The sequence below is a fragment of the Myxocyprinus asiaticus genome, chromosome 22 (assembly GCF_019703515.2).
Source record: "Myxocyprinus asiaticus isolate MX2 ecotype Aquarium Trade chromosome 22, UBuf_Myxa_2, whole genome shotgun sequence".
Lineage (NCBI taxonomy): Eukaryota > Metazoa > Chordata > Actinopteri > Cypriniformes > Catostomidae > Myxocyprinus > Myxocyprinus asiaticus.
In genome coordinates this window covers 43,711,482-43,732,659 of record NC_059365.1, presented here as the reverse complement: position 1 = coordinate 43,732,659, position 21,178 = coordinate 43,711,482, and the positions used below count along the sequence as shown (strand labels likewise).

The window sequence follows — 21,178 nt, the reverse complement described above, 5'->3', positions numbered from 1 at the left end:
CACCAGTTGTGCGTAAGGTCTCACTTATGTTGGTATGTAAAGTTCAAATTAAGGGCTTATTAACTACTTGTTAGATGTAACTAAGTCAGTGCTAAATATTACATTCAAATATATAGGCTAAATATTAATACTCAGGAACTGTCTCTAAAATTAGTAAGGGGTAATAAATAAATACTAATACAGTGGACTGGGAAATTTGAAATATATCCATTTTACAATCCTGTATATTTTGTTTGTGTTGAAACTTTGCCTGCCAGTGACACTGGGCGACGCACACCAGGAAGTGCACAGTTTAGATTCATTCTGAAGAGCCGTTAAGAAGACATGATGTTCTCTCATAAATATAAAAAAGTGTCAATATCAACATCATCATATATGTCTAAAGGATTGAAGTCTGTCATGCAAAACATGAGCTTATTGATGTTATTCAGTGAGTTTTTTTTTTTTTGTTTGTTTTTTTTTTTGCTTTCAACAGTTACTCCTGTTTGGAGACTTCAGTAAATATTTAGTTTATATGTAGGTTCATGTTTCATCTAATTTTAATGGTGCAATGCTAAAATATTTAGTAGTGTGTAACTTATTTGTCCATTTATACTCTAACTAGTCTGATCACCCTGCTGGTATTTATTTTGTGAGAATGACAACACATTATCCCTTATTTATTTATTCCTCTATCTTCTCTCTTTCACAGAGGATGGTTATGAGCAGTTTCTTGTGGCGGAACGATCCCACGAGAGCTGGATGAAGCTGTATTTAGAGGGAAACACCTCAGAGGTTCTCAGCAACATGAGCAAGAAGGTTCTCAAACAGTATTTGGAGGTTCAGAAGGCCATGATCATGGCCGTGATCTTCATACTGCAGGTGAGTGCCATATACTTTAAAGAGATTGTTCACTCAGAAATAAAAATTCCATCATCGTTTACGCACCCTCATGTTGTTTCAAACCATATGACTTTCTTTTCTTCTGTGGAACACAAAAGAATGTTCTTCTCAGTCACCATTCACTTTCATTATATGGAAAAAAGGTGCAATGAAAGTGAATGGTGACTGAGACTAACATTCTGCCTCCCTTATATGGCATCTGTTTATGATCAAAGTTCATGAGTCTTTTTTTGTAAAGATCTGATTGATAACCTGTTAAACAATTTCACTTGTTTAACAGAGAGGTTTTGCTGCAGACATCAGAGGTTCAAAACAACACTCAAGCAGGGTTTGGCACATTCTGACACGTGTTAAAAATTCAGAAAAGGGTGTGTCCTGCAAGACTACTGAAAGGCACGCCCACAACATGTTAGGGCTCCTTCAACTAACCGGTGAAATGCTGAGGTCTTGCTACAGATGGATGTCACATTCATACACTGTGTTTTTTGTTTATTTGGAGTCCTGTAGCAACCCTACAACTACACCTATCCTTACCCCTAAACCTAACCCTAACCACAAAGATTAAAACTGAACAGTTTATACCACAGCTTAAAAGTTCTTTTGAATACAATCAAATCGGCGTATCACTAGGTGGCAACAGCGAGTAGAAACGTGATTAAAATGAAGAGGAGAAGAAACAATGCTAAGCTAATAGACAAGCTAACTGGAGAAAACAGAATGGATAATTTTTTTTATTTAACCTTTATATCTCTGGTTTAATAATATATAAAAAATATTATTTAAAAGTTATTCTTTGTCATGATTTACATAGTTAAGACAACATGAATCATACAGCAATTGCATAGGAGTTTAAAAGTTCTTTCAGCCAATAGAATCGCTTTGTGATCCATGGGGGGCATTACTTGGAGTGGGCGTTTTGTGTAGAGGGTGTTCCTTGTCCTCTTGCAGGATGCAGACAGATACACTTGAGAATTCCTGCTCTGTCTGTCACTTGTTGCTGTGCTCAACCAAATCTTAAGTACTTAAAACTGGAAAGCTTATTTCCTGCTGAACACCCCCCCATGAACTAATATATCAGACAAGCCAATTAACTGGACGATTATTGGCTATTTTGAGATTATCAGATTGGGCCAATAACTTTGATCGCTTGTTCGATTAACAGAAGTGTTAGTTTCCTCTCTACTTAAATCCTTATCAATGGATAATAATCAAATTTATGGTTTCTTACCTTTTTGTGAAAATTGTGTAAAATGCGTGTTAATTTCATCTCAGCAATTTTGAGTACATTTCATTTGCTGTCATTAAATTATATTTTGTACATTACCATTATATTGGCTTTCGGCCAGCCTACTCTTTAGATACTGGTATCAGCATCAGTCAAAGAGTATGTTTACATGCACACCAGTACATGAGACTTAAAATCATAAGGTTTTGTTCTCTGCTATTGATGACAAAACATAAAAAGTCATGTGCACTTGTGCACTTAGATAAGCTTGTAAGAACGCCGGTAAAGGTGTTTACATGTAACGCAAAATCGGGGTAACGGGCAAAAATCTACATGTGCCAATTGGTTTTTGCTCAGACTGTTTATTACCTTATTGCGGTAAAATGACCACATATGTTATTGGCTTATTAGGAATTATCAGTGTAAGAATGTGCATGTAAACGTGCCCATTGAAAAGCCCATATTGCATGTTTTTCACTTGTTTATTGACAAAAACAAGTGAAAATATAGCTGCAAGCAGCAATGACGGGCCCAAGCACTATGGGTCATTTCCACTCGGTGGCTTTCGGAAAACAATGCATGAGGGACACAGCAACAACTCAATGTAAACCTTGACCCTAATCATATAATGTGTAATAGATATATGCCACCGTTCCAGTTTGACTACAACTTCATGTAATTTAATCTGTTGCCATGACAACACTATTAAAGCTATCAAGCATCCCTTCAAAATTTTCCATCAGCAGTATCTAAACAATTTTTAAGCGATTTGGGTAAATGTAAGAGGACTATTTCAAAGTCTGCTGTAAGTGCCACACTTCATGCTGCCAGTTGGTGGTGCTATGACCGTGACACACAATAGCCACATCCATGTGATTAGCCCCCAAGAAAAAAACATACAACTCAATTTTGATCTAAATTACACAATGCACACAGAAGATATGAGACACTTCCTGTTTCCTTCTATCTATCTATCTATCTATCTATCTATCTATCTATTTTTAATTGTTAATTTTTTTTTTTTGCTAACTGATTAATATGACATTTTTGCTATAATTTAATAATTATTTATTGAAAAAATATGTAGCTCTAAAGATTATATTTCAATGACGTCATTTACCATTTTTATTTATCCTTAAAATGGCTTTAAATTAAACTAACAAATGTAATTCAAGGCATTAGGGGTTAAGATAGTCTAAGTAGATTTTAATATGAGCACAGAAGTCATTTAGGCTTGTAATTTCATTGCAATTCTGTGGCAATAGGTTTCAATTTATTTTATTGTTGCACTTTTTTTCTCTGTTCACTGTCAAAATAAATGAAGTACATTAACTTTTGAGTCTGCATTCGTTATTCACACGCACAACTGTTTAAATAGCCTCTAAATTAATGTTGGGCAAATAAGGACATAAATGAGGTTAAAATACTGCATGTCCACCCATAAAATCATTCTTAAAAGCAAAAATTACCAACTGGTTTCCAAAAACAACTATTGAACCACGATGCTGCCACAAAGTCGTCATGACGGACTGGCACCGTTCCAAAGTTACGTTGTGGCAAAGAACCCAGGAATTTCACTTTTCCGGTTGTCACAACGCAATCAGTTACATTGCCACGATGAAAGTTTGGTCATCAAATTATGGTGTAGTTAGGAAATGGCCACGTAATTTGGCTAGCTGGAATTACAAAATGACTGAATTTGCTGCGGCTTTTCTCAAATTTTGCGATGCAATTTGCTGCATTTTTTGAGGTTGTTTGAAAACTCACAAATCATCTTTATATACCTCTGTAATTGTGTTAATTACATTGTAAATGCAGTTACATGTAAATATTTTAGTACATAATAACTGAATATGCAGTTAGCAACTGAAAGAAAAAAGAATGCACACAAAAATACCATACATTTAGGTGAAACCTGTGAGTATTGGAAGACCCTTAATTATATTTGTATTAAAATTTTCTGCCTCAAGAGAATGCAAAAAAGGTATCTAAGGTTAAAATAGATGTACATTAAATCTGTAAACTAAAAACACAAATGAGGATTCAATAATTAGGCCTGTTGCCATTACTACATTGTCTGATATTTAAATCTGGTATATGGCCATATATGAACAAATACAATAGAGTTCATATATTTGAGCATTTATGTACACATTTAAATTCCACAAGTGTTTCAAAAAACATGATACATATATGAAAATTGTCATTTTGTCATATTCTGTATATTGCATATATCTACTGTATATAATTGACATTTTTATATCAGTAAAAACATTTATGAACATTTACTTTCAGCATACAAGTGTTCAGCATATATTGCCATTTTCAGATTTGTAGCCTACTGTATTAATAGCACTTCAAATTCTAATCGCATGTTATTACACAACTAATGGGGATTTTAAGTGAATGTTAGGGATTCTTTGTATAAATGCAGGTTTTGTGTCCCATTCGCAGCACACAGGGTGAAGATTAAATGCTAGCTGTGATGTATGTGTGCTGTCTGCAGTCCCGCGAAAATTTAGAAGGATTTTAATTGTGAACGCACAACGTGGAGGAGACGCTTACACTGTTACTATGGAGGTGATACAACAGCAGCTGTGCATTTGGATATGTTGCGACTGCTTCAGGCTTTTCAAGCATTTGTTTTGCCGCTGTCAAAAATGAAGGAAAGTGATGGGATTCCTTCAGATTTACCTTGCGGGAATTTACGCTGAGGGAATTTGCGGGAATTATAAAAAATGGCAAGCTACCGCAAATAATGCGGAGATTTGTTGAATTTGCAAGATCACAAAATTGGTCGTGTCTAGAAAGGATCCCTCTTTCCTCAACTTCTCGCTCATGCGCAGTCTGTTATGTGTGTCTAAATATGTGTATCAGTTAACTGTGTTTATCAAAAGAACGACATATAAAGTTAAAGATCAGTTGAAGATGGCTAGCAAAATAACAACGGCACGCTCATGATACACGGCGTTTTAAGTCACACAGCAACGATGAACATTAGTAAAAGATTATTTTAAGTGGTCTGCTTTGATAAAAAGTCATTCTTGATGATCAGTTCAAGTTCTAAAATAAATATTTAGCATAATAAATTGTGGGTCATGAGATATTGTAAGTCAGTAGAGAAGTACATCAGTCAGCGCTGGTAAAAGGAGTCTGACTGCGTGGTCTAATGGTAATTAATTTGCCCATTGCTTAAGAGGTTAAAGGGTTCTAATCCGCCCATATGAAACTTTATATTTTAATTAACAAAGATTGCATCCACACCTCAGTGGATGTATATCTTGAATGGGGACACATTTGTTTGCATTTTTCTATGGGATTCGACTGGAAAAGAGTGCAAACTGCAGAACTCTTAGCAACGAGGCACATATGTTGCTATCTTCTTAATACTGTATAATTAATGCTCATGTTGTTTAAAATTAAAAGCAGTTCATGAGCATGCCTTTGTTATTTTGCTAGCCATCTTAAATGGATCTTTAACTTTATATGTCATTCTTTTGATAAACACAGTTAACTGATGAACGTAGTTACACATACTTAGACTATACGTAATGTAACGTACGAAAGAGGGATCCCTTCTAGACTCCACCCACAAAATCCTGGAGGGACTGAGAAGTGGTATTTTGGGAATCATACAACAATGGAGCTTGGCTGTCCTCTATTGGACATTTATGGTACTGCATCTGAACAAGTTAATTGCCACTCAGATTTTCTAGTATTTTTACATTTCAGTTAATATATTTATTATATTTTATTTATATAAAAAATAAAAGGTTTGTGCAGTACATTTTCATAACAATAAACTTAGACTTCTATAGCTTTTTTTATTTCACTTTAAAAAGTGCTTTCACTTGCACAATAAATTGCCATGGCAACAGTATTTAAGATATCAAATATCCCTTTACAATTTTACATCAACAGTGTCTTGACATTATTCTAAACAATTTTGAAGCAATTCATGTAAACACGAGGGCTATTTCAAAGTCTGATAAAATTGCCTTACTTCCTGGCGCCAGTTGGTGGCGCTATGAACGTGACCCATAATAGCCACATAAATGTGATCAACCCCCATTACCAAACATACAGCTGAATTTTCATCAAAATGATACAATGCACCTTGCAATGCATAAGGAATTTGCTGTTTCATATTTGTGCACTTAATTTATTGTGTCGCCATGGTAATGCTGTTCAATACAAAAAAAATATGTTCGCAATTTAGCATCTTCAGTGTCTTGGCATAATATTGCTTAAGTTTGGTGCCAGTCAAAAAAATCCCCTAGGAGGAGTATTCAAAAGTACAGGGCCTGCAATAAAAAAAAGAAATAAAAAAAAAAAGCACATTCAATCCAAAATTGCCGACTTCCTGTTGGGGTGGAGCTTTAAACTGTCCGGCTTGATGAGATGTATTTGTGTACAAAGTTTGGTGATGGTAGCTCAAGGGATGTGCTACAGAGCCCCCCTAACATGCTCATCTTCTAGGTGGCGCTACAGAGCCCCCCCCCCCACCCACTGGCCAACAACTCTGATGTGTGTGCAAACTTTCAAGAGTTTTCATGCATGTTAAGTACCCCAAAAGTACAGAAAACCTGGAAAAGAAGAAGAAGAAGAATAAAGAAAAATCCTTAGAAGAACAATAGGGTCTTGCACTTTCAGTGCTTGGGCCCTAAAAATCTGCTAGTGCTGAAGAAGTAATCCAAAGTATTTTGATTATGTTACAGACGATGAGTAATCTAACAGAATATGTTATAAATTACTTTTTACAGCATGCATTATGCAATCTGTAGTGGAATTCCTTTTTTTAAATTAACCCTCCCAACCCTGGTGAAATCGAATGCCATTTTTCTGTCAATGATGTCAAACATAGCACTATTTGTTAGCTAATTTAGAATCTGAATGACATTTCAGTGTTTCAGCAGAGGGGAAAATTTCAACCGTACCTGTGTGTCAATTATTAAGCCAATGAAGCATTATAAAATCCATCTTTTTGTCCACTGAAATTTTGGAAATTTGCTGTGTTTTCAGTGGTTTTGAACAATCTACACTTAGTTACAATACACAATTGAATGGCTATACAGTCCATATACAACCTTGTTTTTGTTCACCTTAAATTAAATAAGTCATCTGCTCTGACAAAGGTCTGTATTTCTTTCTTTATTCTCCATTGGGGCCATAATAATGAGGAGAACGTTAATGTGATGTGATTTTAGAGTTCAGAGATCTAACATTGCCGTGAAGGAGGATCAGTGTCTGAGCTTGAAGCCTCTCCTCTCACCCTGCCATTTCATTATCAGCTTAATAAGTCCATCTCTTCTCTCTAATTAACAAGCAAGCACTCACCAGCCCTTACAGCAGAGTTCACATCGACTATAGTTTGGCGTGTGTCTTTGGAAAAGCTGGAGAGATTTGGCTCTCCAGAGTTACCTCTGACATCATTCAAAATTCATGTTTTGAAACTGGTTCCAGTGTTAACTTTTTTTTACAGTCATAAAATGAAAATTAAGCATATTTGCCTTCTTAATACACATTCCTGATCTTATTATGCACAATCAGTGCACATTATTCCAAAGAAGAATTTTTTTTATTCATAATCTCTCACCAAAATGTATTAACTTGCTCAGCCACTAAAACAACTGACATGACATGCCAAATAGCCAAATAGCTTTTTTAAGGCTACTGTTGTAGGTAATGAAGCCTCTCTAAAATCTTGCCAATAGTTAACATAGTAATTAAATGTCAGTTTATATTAATGTAAGGCATCATGGTAATAATAGTAAATCAATTTGGAAAAAGAAGCATTACTGGTAGGGATGGGTCATGATGGTCAATTAGTCAACCGACAACTAGTTTGTCTAGTCGATTAGCGAGGTTGACAAGTTTATCCACATTTTTGTTAAATAATTTTTAACAGTGGGGCTTTATTTAGTGTGCTGTGCTAAAGCTGTTAGAGGGTTTGCAATGTAAAACTCTCTAGGAAAGTTGCATCTTTTAATTCACTCTTTAAAGCACCGCAGATACCGGCATACACATTAAGATGGACAGCTTTGGCTGTTGCGTCTTTTGAGCATACTACCACCACTTTTGCTTTTTTAAGATGGTGTGTCAAGTTAGAAATAGTCCTATTGTAAAAAGTTCCATTCCACTGCAATTCGTTTAGCTGTTTTTGAATGTGTCTTATGTAAACGTCCCCTAAGAAACGTATCAGATTGGGGTCAAAACCAGCCTAATTGTACAGGGCTTATTCAAGACCAATTAGTTGACTAGCCATTCAGACAACCCACGAGCTAGTTGATTTTGAAAATATGTTGTTTTGCACATACCTAGTTACCACTGGGAGTGTAAACTTGACCTTTAGGCTCCACATCCTGGTCAGAAGTTGATGCTGGCAGTGTTTCTGGAGAGTAATCCTCCACAATAGAGTACAACAGTGCCCACCCACTTTTTTAGCCTTCTTGGATCCGGCAGCATTTTTCCCATACATTTCTTCCATAGGGATTTCATAAATCTTCGTAAAAGAGTTGTAAGCCATGAACTAAACCAACCAGGTGAATCACAACATTAAAAACTTTTATTTGAAGCATAAAATATTTGAAAATCGGACAAAAAGACAAAGGTACAAGACTGTGTACTTTACATCTTTAATGAGGGCATGAACTATAATCCCATGAAACACTGCGAATGGCTTAATCCAGTGATTCCCAACCATCAGTACATTAGCAGGTTCCAGGGCATACGTGGAAATATTTGAATTTAGCTATGTTTTGTTTTCGTTTTTTTTCTCTCCCCATTTCTCCCCAATTTGGAATGCCCAATTCCCAATGCGCCCTAAGTCCTCGTGGTGGCGTAGTGACTCGCCTCAATCTGGGTGGCGGAGGACGAATCTCAGTTCTCTCTGAGACAGTCAATCCGCACATCTTATCACGTGGCTTGTTGAGCACGTTACCGCAGAGACATAGCACGTGTGGGGGCTTCATGATATTCTCCGCGGCATCCACGCACAACTCACCACGTGCCCCACCGAGAGTGAGAACCACATTATAGCGACCACGAGGAGGTTACCACATGTGACTCTACCCTCCCTAGCAACCGGACCAATTTGGTTGCTTAGGAAACCTGGCTGGAGTCACTCAGCATGCCGTGGATTCGAACTCGTGACTCCAGGGGTGGTAGTCAGTATCAGTACTCGCTGAGCTACACAGGCCCCCTGAATTTAGCTACGTTGAACCTATAAAACAAAATGTATGGCTTTAAAAATAAATTAAAAAAATTAGTTTACTGTATGTAAAGTTCAGCACTGAGATCCTTTCACTGCGTGTTGAGAGTTAAAGTTTGGTTAAACTCGTTCTGTATTATGTGTGTCCTGAGACGAGATCCACGCCATCCATTTGTCATTGAACAATGTCTCTTTTAATATCCTCTATCTTCTTTTCAGTCAGTAGTTGTTAAAAAACAACAAAAGAGGCCTGGGTAGCTCAGCGAGTAACGACGCTGACTACCACAACTGGAGTCGCGAGTTCGAATCCAGGGCATGCTGAGTGACTCCAGCCAGGTCTCTTAAACAACCAAATTGGCCCGGTTGCTAGGGAGGTTGAGTGACATGAGGTAACCTCCTCGTGGTCGCGATAATGTGGTTCACTCTCGGTGGGGCGCTTGGCGAGTTGCGCATGGATGCCGCGGAGGATAGCGTGAAGCCTCCACATGCGCTATGTCTCCACGGTAACGCGCTTAACAAGCCACGTGATGAGATGTGTGGGTTGACGGTCTCAGACGCGGAGGCAACTGAGATTCGTCCTCCACCACCTGGATTGAGGTGAGTCACAACACCACCACGAGGACTTAGAGAGCATCAGGGAAATTGGGCATTACAAATTGGGGAGAAAAAAGGGAGAAAATCAAAAAAGAAAAAAGAAAAGATAAAAAGAAGTGTTTAACTCTAATCACACATACTGTAGTACGGATGCGTTAAAGAGGCCGTGCGACTAGGCTCAACTATAACACTTTTGATGTTATGTAAGCTGCCAACATTCTTCAAGAGACAGTACCGTTTTAGCACTTATACATATCAATGTAAATACTTGTAATAGCGCAAATTATGCATGTGAACAATAAAAAAATATAATATATGCAATGACCAAAATGATGATAAACTAATTATAAAATAACATTTATAAAATTAATATGTTGTTATGTACCAGGTTAGAAGGTCCTCTGTATAACAGCTAGCTGAGAGAGAATTTCTTTCACATGAAAGCAAAATGAACATTATAACTGAAATATACCCAATTTAATCAGAATTTTATCAAATTTGGATTCTAAACTAATCGAGAGCTTGTGAATCGGAATCGATTTGGGAAATCTTTATCAATACCCAGCCCAAATAGGAATATCAATAGATCAAGTAATACTGATTGACCAGTACTAATCAATATTAATTATAATGCAAAGTTATATTTAGTTTTTGTACACATCTTTGGTTTTGTGTCAATGAAAGGGTACTTCAGCCTTATTGATGGTGGTGTGGGGGTACTTAAGGCAAAATTATATTGATTTTAAGTATAGAAACAATATATTAAAAGTTGCAAAACATTCAGATATATACACATATATAAATAGTTTGAGAGGGTAGCGAGAACAATAGCTTTATTCACATTGCTTCATTGGAGTGGGCGGTTGCTTTGTTTGTAGCAGTTCTCTGATTGGTGGATCTTTCTCTTCAGGATCATGGGTAGTGTAGTTCTTCAGTAGGAACTTCACCATGAAAAAAACAATTAAGTTGAAAAAACACAGGTGTCAACAGCAGCATTAATGGATAATCTACAGTCAGTCAGTCGTTATCTCAAAATTATCTTGTATCAGGCTGACCGGTTGACTGTACATTATCCTGCTTATTGCACGGTTCCCTACCAAATAAATAATGAAATGGACATGAACATTGAAATTGTTATTATTTGAAAATAAAGAAAATTGCGGAGTCTCTAAAAAAAGATTAATTGCACCTTCTGTTGGTTTATTTTGCGAATATGAGCAGCTGACTGCTCGTAATCCCACTTATTACAATAAATTGAAATGATTTCATTAGCTTTCTTGTAGAGATCGCAGAGTGATACAAGAAGTTGGAAAGATGACTAGCAATATCCGGATGACCGGTGAAATACCACTTTATCACGGATGTGCAATTGTTATTCAAAATATCAGACTGCTAAATTAATTGGATTGAGTTTTCCAGAGAGCCATGTAATAACATTGATTAACAACCTCGAAGCTCACGGTAGGTCTGTCTTTAAAGGTTTCAAAGTTATCATTAAAAATCAATTCGCCTGTGGAGAAAATGAATGGAACTTTTACTTCTGGAACCAGACTGTTGCACACTATTCACTGCAAACTCACATTCAATTCTGTTTACATTCTGGTATGGAATGCCCAGTTTTCATGATCCAATCAATTCTTGATGAATCAAATCAAATCCTGTACTACTTTTTTTTTATTTATTTATTTTTGATATTCAGTTTCACTTGGAAATACCTCACAATACAGAAATAAAATGGGATTTGAATGCCACTTCATGTTGGCGTTAATGATGCCATGTTCTATACTTTTGTATAATTGTTTTTCCTGACATCCACTTAGCTAGAATGTTAGTCAAGGTTTCTTGCACCAAAAACACCATAAATCAGTTTTACTATTTCAGTTATTGCTACTGTACCTTTAAAATCTCTACATGTAAATGACCTCTGTTATGACTGGCTTACTTGCAAACTAGCATAGTTCACACAGCCATTCATCAGGGTTGTGATGCTAATACTGCAACCATTTCTGGAAGGACTGGGAAGGGAGTTTACATTATGAACATTGCGAATGTCTACATAATACAGAAAAATGTTATTTCGAATGGATAGGGAAAATACTGTTTTCTATGATATGGCCCCTCCAAACCTAGGATAGTTAGTGGACTAGGGTCTTAGGATTTATTTGAACAGCAGCCAATGACTTTAAGTCTAGCTGAAAATACAAATCAGTTGACCCACAGCAAATAAGCGTCTTTCATCCAATCCCCTTTGAAGAGAGATCTGCAGGACCTCTCCATCTCATCTGACCTACTGGACGACCTCAAACCTTCTGACATTCTCAAGTTCCTCTTCCCAGTGGACACTGTGTCCTTTAGATCTCATTGACTGGATGACTGTATTGACTTCTCGAAGACTCTAGTACTTCAATAATGGATTGCACTCAGCAAATACAACTGTTGAACTGTGGAAGAAAAAGGTCTTTAGCTCACAGGCACACAAAACGTATCAATCTTGGTGATTTCATTCATTCACCATACATGAGAAAGCATATCACATAGAAGAATAGCATTATCATGCTTTTTCTTCTAAAAAAAACTTTTATACTCTTATCTGTGGAACACACAAGTAGGAATTTAGCAGAATGTCCTGGGTGCGCTTTTTCATACCACAACAGTGAATGGAGATGGACTTTAAAAGGACCACAAAATATGTCTATGTGACTTATGTGCTGTATTCCAAGTCTTTTGAAGCCATACAATACATTTGCACAAGGAACTGACTGAAATTTACATTGTTGATCATTAAAATCTTCCCTTCGTTTGTCAGTATTTTAAGTATGTCCCGTGTGAAAACACGTTGCACCAGGTTTGACGTCAGTGATTCCAAATGCCATTGGTTCAAACGTCTTCTCGTGGGATGAAACGCATCAAAGACCATCATTTACATTCTATTGGCAGCTTTGAGATTCTGTGTGTCCCCTAAGGGGTTATTCCAAATAAATGAGCAATAAATGCTTCACCCCAAAACAAACAGACAACTAATATATATCTTAAATTAAACTTCAATTATTTTTTCTCAGTTTTATCATGTAAATGGCTTGTTGAAGAGGGTAAAACCCTATGAACAGGACAAATAACAAGGCAACTGCTATGGGCCTGCAATTACAGTACAAACACCATGTAATGGCATTCACAGCACATTTAAATTCCACAATGTGACATATTCCCATGGGAAATAATGTAGGGCAGGACTTGAGTTTATCCATTAGGATTAGGGCATACAGTCAGCTGGTCATTGTTACAAAATAAACCCTGACAGGATCAGTGATCAGTCTTTTATATTTTGTGATAATGACTGGCTGGCTGTACATTATCCTGCTTATTACATGGCTACTTTCCTAATAAATAAATAGACATTAGATATTAGATATTGATTTGAGTTGCAATTATTTTATGTAAGAAGAAAGAGACCAGGGAGTGATGCAAGTTACATGAAACTAGGACAGCTATGAAAACTACCATCAGTCATGCAAAATGCATCATTACTGCTTTAATTATTGGTTCGCATACAGAAAATGATATTTTACTTCAAGATGATCATATTCAATATTAAAAGTTAACAGCAGTTTCAATTGAACAAGTCACTTACCACAGTCAAAATAAATGCAAAGACATGATTTGAGAATTATTGCATTATTTTAATTTGCGTGTGCTTTCAGAAACAGTAGCCTCCATCCCATTAGATGGTGGTGTAAGTTCATCGTTAGATAAACAGCCACTTGCAATCTGAGTTTGTGCGATTGCTCCATGAGAAGTTCAAATCTACCAAAAGCAGCTGCAGGTAAACTATTAGTCATGATATTTGAAATATTCATGAATGAAACTGTTTACTTACAGTTTTTCAATTGTGTCCAAAAGTGTTTTTTACTGCCCCATCCTTCAATAACAGTTCCTTTGCAAAGCCTGAATCATAGTATGACTGGTTCACAAGTAATACATGCTGATAGAAGCCGCAAAATCATACAATCCACATGACGCACACACAGTATCATCCTGCACTGAGGAGTATATTGCTGGAAACACATCAAAACGGTCAAAGATGTCCATCTATTGCATGTTTACATACACCAACAATTAAAAATAGCGCAGATGGGGTCAAAAAAGTGCAACTGAATGAAACCGATTGGGGTCTCCTTTTCAGAGTTGTAACTTGACACCGTGTCTTTTAACCCTTTCACACGTAAATTTTAAATGATTTAACTGATCCCCCCAGCGTGATTTTTTTTTTTGGCGGTTATTATACAACATATCAAATTTTAAACTCCAGTGTGATGCATCAAGCTTGTCACGTGACACTGGGCAGCCACATGATGGTTCACAGCTGACTCGTCTCGCTTGGAGCTGGAGGTCAAAGTGTAGGTAAGTGATGCAAATCACATTTCCCTTTTTTTCTTTACTTTAAAACCTTCCTAATTGGTTCAAAACATGTATAAACTATAAAAATGTTTTAACTAATGGATTATATTGACATTTATTTCATTTATTTTCTGCGGCTTTCAATTTCACTCCCACTTGCAACTTTTCTGTCAGCGCGTTACAGGACTGCTACTAGTGAGTACATTTAAAGTCTTTTTCGATTGAGAAGCTCCCAGATTTGTTTGCAAACATGCGTAGACCATGATAAACACATGAATAATATGTTTATGATCTGTATTTATCGTAGTTTGTTGTAGTTTACGTAATGGCATATTGCACATATCTAATGTATTATCTTGTTCACTTTGATCAAATGCTATTGTGTGAGGTATAGTCTATATTCTAATGCTATTATTGGGAATGGGTTGCAATTGAAAGTAGAATGATATGCAATTCATCAGCAATATACTCTAATGCATAGGCAAAATGCTCTAAATACACATTTGACTAAACTGAGTTATGACTGAAATCAGGTCTCTTGGATTATGATCTGTCTTGTGTCAGATGGGTTTGGCACAACTATGCTCATATTCCAACAGAGTATGACAATTGGCTGGACAATTTAAAAAAAGTTTGAGCCGTTTTTGTTTCTGTGTTGGCATAGTTACTATGTTTGACATTTGTAATGCGATATAGTCACACCGTTTCCTTCCACCACCATTAGATGCTCAAATGTGTTAGAGTATATATGGAATATAGAGAAATAGACACATGATGTCAAAAAACATGTATCTTTGCTCTGTGAGAGACAAGAGATAAGTTCAGTATTGGCATTATTCTTAAAATTAGATTTTATTTAATTTTATCTATTGATCTATGCTTTTTTATATGCATTTGTTTATAGATAATATATATATTTTAAATAAATATCAATATAATGAAAACAATATAAATATTTTAATAAATACAAGCAACATAACCATAACAGCTACTAAATAGCATTCATTACATTCAATAACATTGCATTTGTGGTAAACAAAAGCCCACAATGCACACGTTTCATAGATTATAAACCAATTATAAGGAAAAAATACACAATTTACAATAACAATGGAAATATAACAATAACTAATACAAATTTCATAACAACAATAACAACTTTTAATTAAAATTTGCTTATTTTATTTCACAGTTCTCAGTAATGCTTCAGCGTGTGGTACTCCTCAAAACATGGGGCAACACACAAGGGAGTGTTGCATGGCACACACATGAATTTGGTGAGGCACCTCTGCTTTGTCCTGCGAGTGCTGGATATGCAGATCTTGCAGTGCCACCGGAGGGGAAGTGCCTAGCTATCAGACACAGTGGAGTGTCCAAGGCAGGACGGCCTGCTTTGGACGGACACCGAGGTGTGCTGTGCTCTTCAGCAGTCCTCTCATCAGGTTCATCCTGAATTGCAGGGATGTGATGACCTTTCCTATTGATAGCAGAGCACATGGGTGGTAAGTAAGGAGGAGTGTGGAATATGACAGCATGGTCATTGTTTTTTATTAATCTTAGTTTTTAAGTTTAAATGTATTCATTTAGTTTACATGAAAAAATTATTAATATTATTAAATTATTTATTTGTTTATTTATATGTAAATTATATGTTGTTCTAAGTCTGATGTTCAAATTTCTCACCTGCAATTTGGCAGTGGACAATGTGGCTGTTCAGTACTGCAGTGTCAAGGAGGTGAAATAAACCTTTCTTGTACCATTTGGTGGTTTTTCTGGTACAGTCAAAAAAGCCTTTCATCATGTCAGCAATGTCCACTGCCCCCATCTTTTTGTTATATTCCAGCACACAGAGAGGCTTCATCTTTCTTTCTTTGGTGATATAATCAACCTATCCGGTGGCTGAAATGGTGGATGGATGGACCGTGGTAAGAAGGTGAACATCCCTCTCGTCATGCTATTTCACTGCCAGTTGTGTTCCATTTTCTTGAAATTCAACCTGGCCCTTTGTCATTTTGCAGGTGAATGTTGACATTCCCTTCCTGTTGGCTCGTACAGTCCCACAAGCTCCTGTGTCCAGAGACAGGAGGTGCTGGAACAGTGTGGGACTACTGTACCAGTTGTCCACGAACAGGATGTGACCCTTTTTCAAGTATGGGGCCAGTAATGTCATGACAACAGACCCAGAGATTCCAAGGTGCTGGATGTCGGTGGTGGATCCTGTGTATATGATCATGTCCTGCACGTAACCGGCGAGAACATCACATAACACAAAAAATTTGACCCCAAATCTGTGGTGTTTAGTTGGTATGAACTGGCAAAATGCCAGCCTACCCTTGAATTTCCTCAGCGACTCATCGACACACAGATCCCTGTAGGGCACAAAGATGTGAAGAAAGGATGACGTGAAAACAGTGAATATGTTTCTGATTTTTTGCAGGGGGTCGCTGATGTTTGCCATCGCATTGTTGGAGAAGTGTAGGCAGCGGAGGAGCAGAAGGAAGCGGTCCTGGGAAAACAAAGTCCCAAAAAATGGTGTCAGGAGCATGGGGTCTGTACTCCAATAATCGCAAAGTTAGTTTTTTTTCACAATTCCCATTAGGAGCACTGCCACCAGGAATGTGTAAATTTCATGAGCATTTGTTGGAATCCACTTTGCAGTCTTCCCTTTCACTTCAGGTGGTGTTTTCTCCTGCAGCTCTGAGGCATAGTGGTTTGTTTCCTCAACAATTTCCTCAATTAGTTCCTCAGTAAGGAACATCTTAAAACATTGGACTTCACTGGGTGATTCTGGAGGGTTTTGCACGCCGCATGTCCAGTCATCAAAAGTAACCCCAGGTCCAGGAGGGGTAAAATTACTGGTAGAACTCCAGCAGGAGGAGCTTACCTCCTCCACCTCCCTTGGTGTTGTGTGTGCAGGTGTAGGAGCAGTGGCTGAGGCTTCTTCATCCTCAGCATCAAGGGCTTGGAGGTTGGGGGGCATCTCCTCATCTGTGTCACTTCCCTCATTGTCAAAATCATTTTTCATGTGAATAAAACATTGCGTTTGAAATGTGATTGTTTTTCTCGCTGTAGTCATAGACATGAGTGTGTAGATATGCGCTAGAAATTTTATTATAATACTTCTGTTTATTTTAATACAATAAACATAACATGTGGTTGAAAAGACTGCTCGAGCAGCTGTTTTAGACGTAAATGACAAGCGTTCCGCTAGTCACTCGCTATAGCAATGGCAGCTATACAGCAACGCGAAAGCAGATTTGGTGAGTTTATTATCTAGTTTTGCTGCTGTTATACACAGTGTGTGGATATGGACAGTGAACTTATATGGTCAGTATTGTGTTTGTTTGAATGCATGTAACAAAATAAACATTTCCTGTGGTAGAGAAGACTGTTGGAGCAGCTGTTTTAGACATCTAAATGACGTGCTTCGCCAGTCTCTATGTAGCATCTAAACAGTAGGACAGCTGATATGGTGAGTTTCAGTTAGTTTTGCATGGTTATACACTGTGTGGATTGAGCAGTAAATTTGTAGTCTTCTGTGTTAGTTTGAATGCCTGTAACATAAAATAAAGCTTTTTTTAGGCATGTAAATGGCATTGCCAATCCCCCTCTGTAGCAGCAGATAAACAGATGGAAAGCAGATTTGAATTTTAAAATTTGCCAGTTGATAACATCAGACACAAATGTTCTAATCAAACTGGTGTGATGGTACTCCCCAGGGACCACCCTGGAATGATCAAACCAGTGTGATGGTACGTGCAAAAGGGTTAAAAGCAGCACAAGATGCATGACAACAGTCAAAGACGTCTGTCTAGTGCATGTTTATATACAAAAATAATTCAAAATAGTCCAGATGGGTCCCCTTTAGTGTTCAGGATTAGTTGGCAGGCCACACTAGGCCTGTCTGTCATGTTCTCTCACTCTATCTGTTTACAAACTGAGCACCAGTGGACGGGGACAATTCAGATTAATTCTCTGTGTTTGTTAACTTGAGCCATTCTCTCCTTATCAGTACACCCATGACAATGACGCATGTTGTGGGGTGTGTAAATGCAAAGGAGCAATGTCTCATGACATCACGAACACACAGATTTCAGGTTTCAACAGGGTGGCAACTATAAATGCTCTTTATAGGGGAGGAAGTTTTGAGCTCTCAAACTTAAAGTATGTTTTATGGTAGAGTTACTACTTATATGTCTAAATATCATGGACAATTTGATTCTCCATTTCATGACACCTTTAAAATAAATGCCTCTTCAAGTGTTTGGGAAACCTGTTTGCAAACAGTCATTATTTATGCAATTCCGTTGGGTGCAGCTAGTTTTGCTGAAATTACTCACTTCACCTTTAAAGATTTTCCTGTTGTCATTTTAGTCTTTTGGGCTTACAATATTTTGAGTGACCCTGCATTTCAGTTGCTTCCCAGAGATCAACAATCTGTTGTTACATTTTCAGCCTCCCACTGTTAACCCATTTCGTACAGTACATGATTTTATAGAAACAAGCACGGTCATATTGCGTAGTTCTGTGCTTTGCACACTCAAGAAAATACAGCCCATAATGTCATTATTTCTATAGAATACGGACAGGATGAGCACTTTATTAGTTACACCTGTACACCTACTTATTCTTGCGATTATCTAATCATCCAATCGTGTGGCAGTAGTGCAATGCATAAAATCATGCCTATACAGGTCAGGAGCTTCAGTTAATGTTCACATCAACCATCAGAATGGGGAAAAATGTGATCTCAGTGATTTAGACCGTGGCATGATTGTTGGTGCCAGATGGGCTGGTTTGAGTATTTCTGTAACTGCTAATCTCCTGGGATTCTCACACACAACAGTGTTTTTGTCTAGTGTCCAGTGTCAGTGTCTAGAGATGAGAATAGTGCCAAAAACAAAAAACATCCAGTAAGCTGCAGATCTGCAGACAGAAATATCTGGTTTGAGCTGACAAAGGCTACAACAGAATAGCATCTCAGAATGCACAACACATCGAACCTTGAGACGGATGGGCTACAACAGCAGAAGACCTCGTCGGGCCATAGTGTTCCTAATAAAGTGCTTAGTGAGTGTATGTCAGGCTTTATAGGGTTAACTAATTCATTTGGCTCTTTGTGCAAAATCAGATTCCCACAACGATTTCATCAAAGGTAATCATCAGTTTGAGTCTTTTCTGTGTGAAGTATTAACAGGACACTTTCCAGAACACTTTCCCAAGATCAAGTTCTAAAGGAAAAGTTTAGAGGTTTTGTTTTTTTATGTGACTTTTTACACATCAATCACAGCTCAAATGTAACATCCCGTAGAGAGACGTCAATGAAGACAGCTGTGAGAGAGTGAACTGGATGAGGACAAGAGAAGAGGGACTGTGTGTTTGAAAGCTAGCGCTTGACTGCTGGTGCATTGTCAGAGTCAGAAGCAAGGACACAGCTGCATATATCCTTCTTAAAGCCTTGCTCTTGCATACAGCTTTAATCAAAAATCTCACAGTACGTGAGATATCTGGAATCAGTTCTTGCCTGTCATTACAATGGACAGAAAAGAGCTGATTGTGCATTAGCTAGAGCTTCCAACAAGATATATAGAGCTTGAACATGTTCCTGTAGCATCCGTGAAGAGGTTTCATTTTTAAAGAGCAGTTTTCTCCAAAGCATAAAGGGGGTCAAATTCAAAAACATTGTTTTCTATAAATGTACGCACACCACCGCTGTTGTTCGCCGTCCATCGATGGTGCCCAGCTGTGACTTTGGGACAGCTCAAAATCCTTCTTAGAGTTAGGCTAGAAGATACATTATGCATAGGCAATTTTTCAACAAGTAAATCTATATAACAGGAATACTATGTTGTCTTAATGACTGATGATGGAACTTTGTTGTCCACTGACATTTAATACTGCTTAAGTTCAATTTAACATTGTGTAGTGCAGTTGTCATTTCAAATAATTAAATTCAGAATACAGGACAAGTAATAATATCAACCATATTAAGTTGAATCTTTAAACATGCCATGGAAGAAAATGTTAAGATAGCTAAGTATTTTATAATAGGAGCTCAACCACTAACACTGAGAAATTCATGTCTGTTTGTCTGTCATTGTATTGCAAAAGAGATGCAATGAAAGTGAATGGGGAAAGGCTCAAATTCTACCTAATACATTATTTTTGTGTTTTGTTTCTGTGTTATGAAAGGACATGAGGGCGAGTAAATGATGAAAGAATTTTCATTTTGAACTATCCCTTTAAAGTTGTCTATAAATACTTAGCTAGTTTTGGGTCTAGGGAGAAAGCCATCATTAATTTCTCACAAGCTACATTAGTCTGCAACTCACACCAACCCCCCTTCAGATGTGTGTTTTGGGTCATCACATGAAATGATTGCCTTTTCCATTTTTAAAAGGTGATTTCTAAAGTACATTTCTGCAAGATTTTAAACATTCAGACAACAAATATTATAATATCTATACACATCTTCCAGTTGTCACAGAAACGCAAACAGACATACACATGAACATAATTCATGTTTTAAATGTATTGTACATAAATAATATTAGCTAGAAATATCTGTAACCCAAGTAATGTACCTAAATGTAATTAACTTCACTGAAAGTCTGTAATCTGATTATAAAAATGTAATATGTAATTTGTTACACTACGTTTGATTTAAAAAGTAATTAGGTATTATTTTGTAATCAGATTACACCCAACACTGATGATAACCAGGGCCGTAACCAGGGTTTGAAAATTAGTGAGGTCCGAGGTGGGATGTTGAGAATTGTACCAAAATTACAGTACAAATAGAACCCATTCTGTACACTACATATAAACATATTCTATCATTACATACATTTATGTCAAATATAATAGCATTA

The 21,178-nt window shown here is 37.1% G+C and overlaps 1 pseudogene; it reads left to right on the top strand.

Moving 5' to 3' along the window:
* LOC127412651 (GPI ethanolamine phosphate transferase 2-like) overlaps positions 1 to 21,178 on the top strand; it is a 180,655-nt pseudogene that overhangs the window by 20,830 nt on the left and 138,647 nt on the right.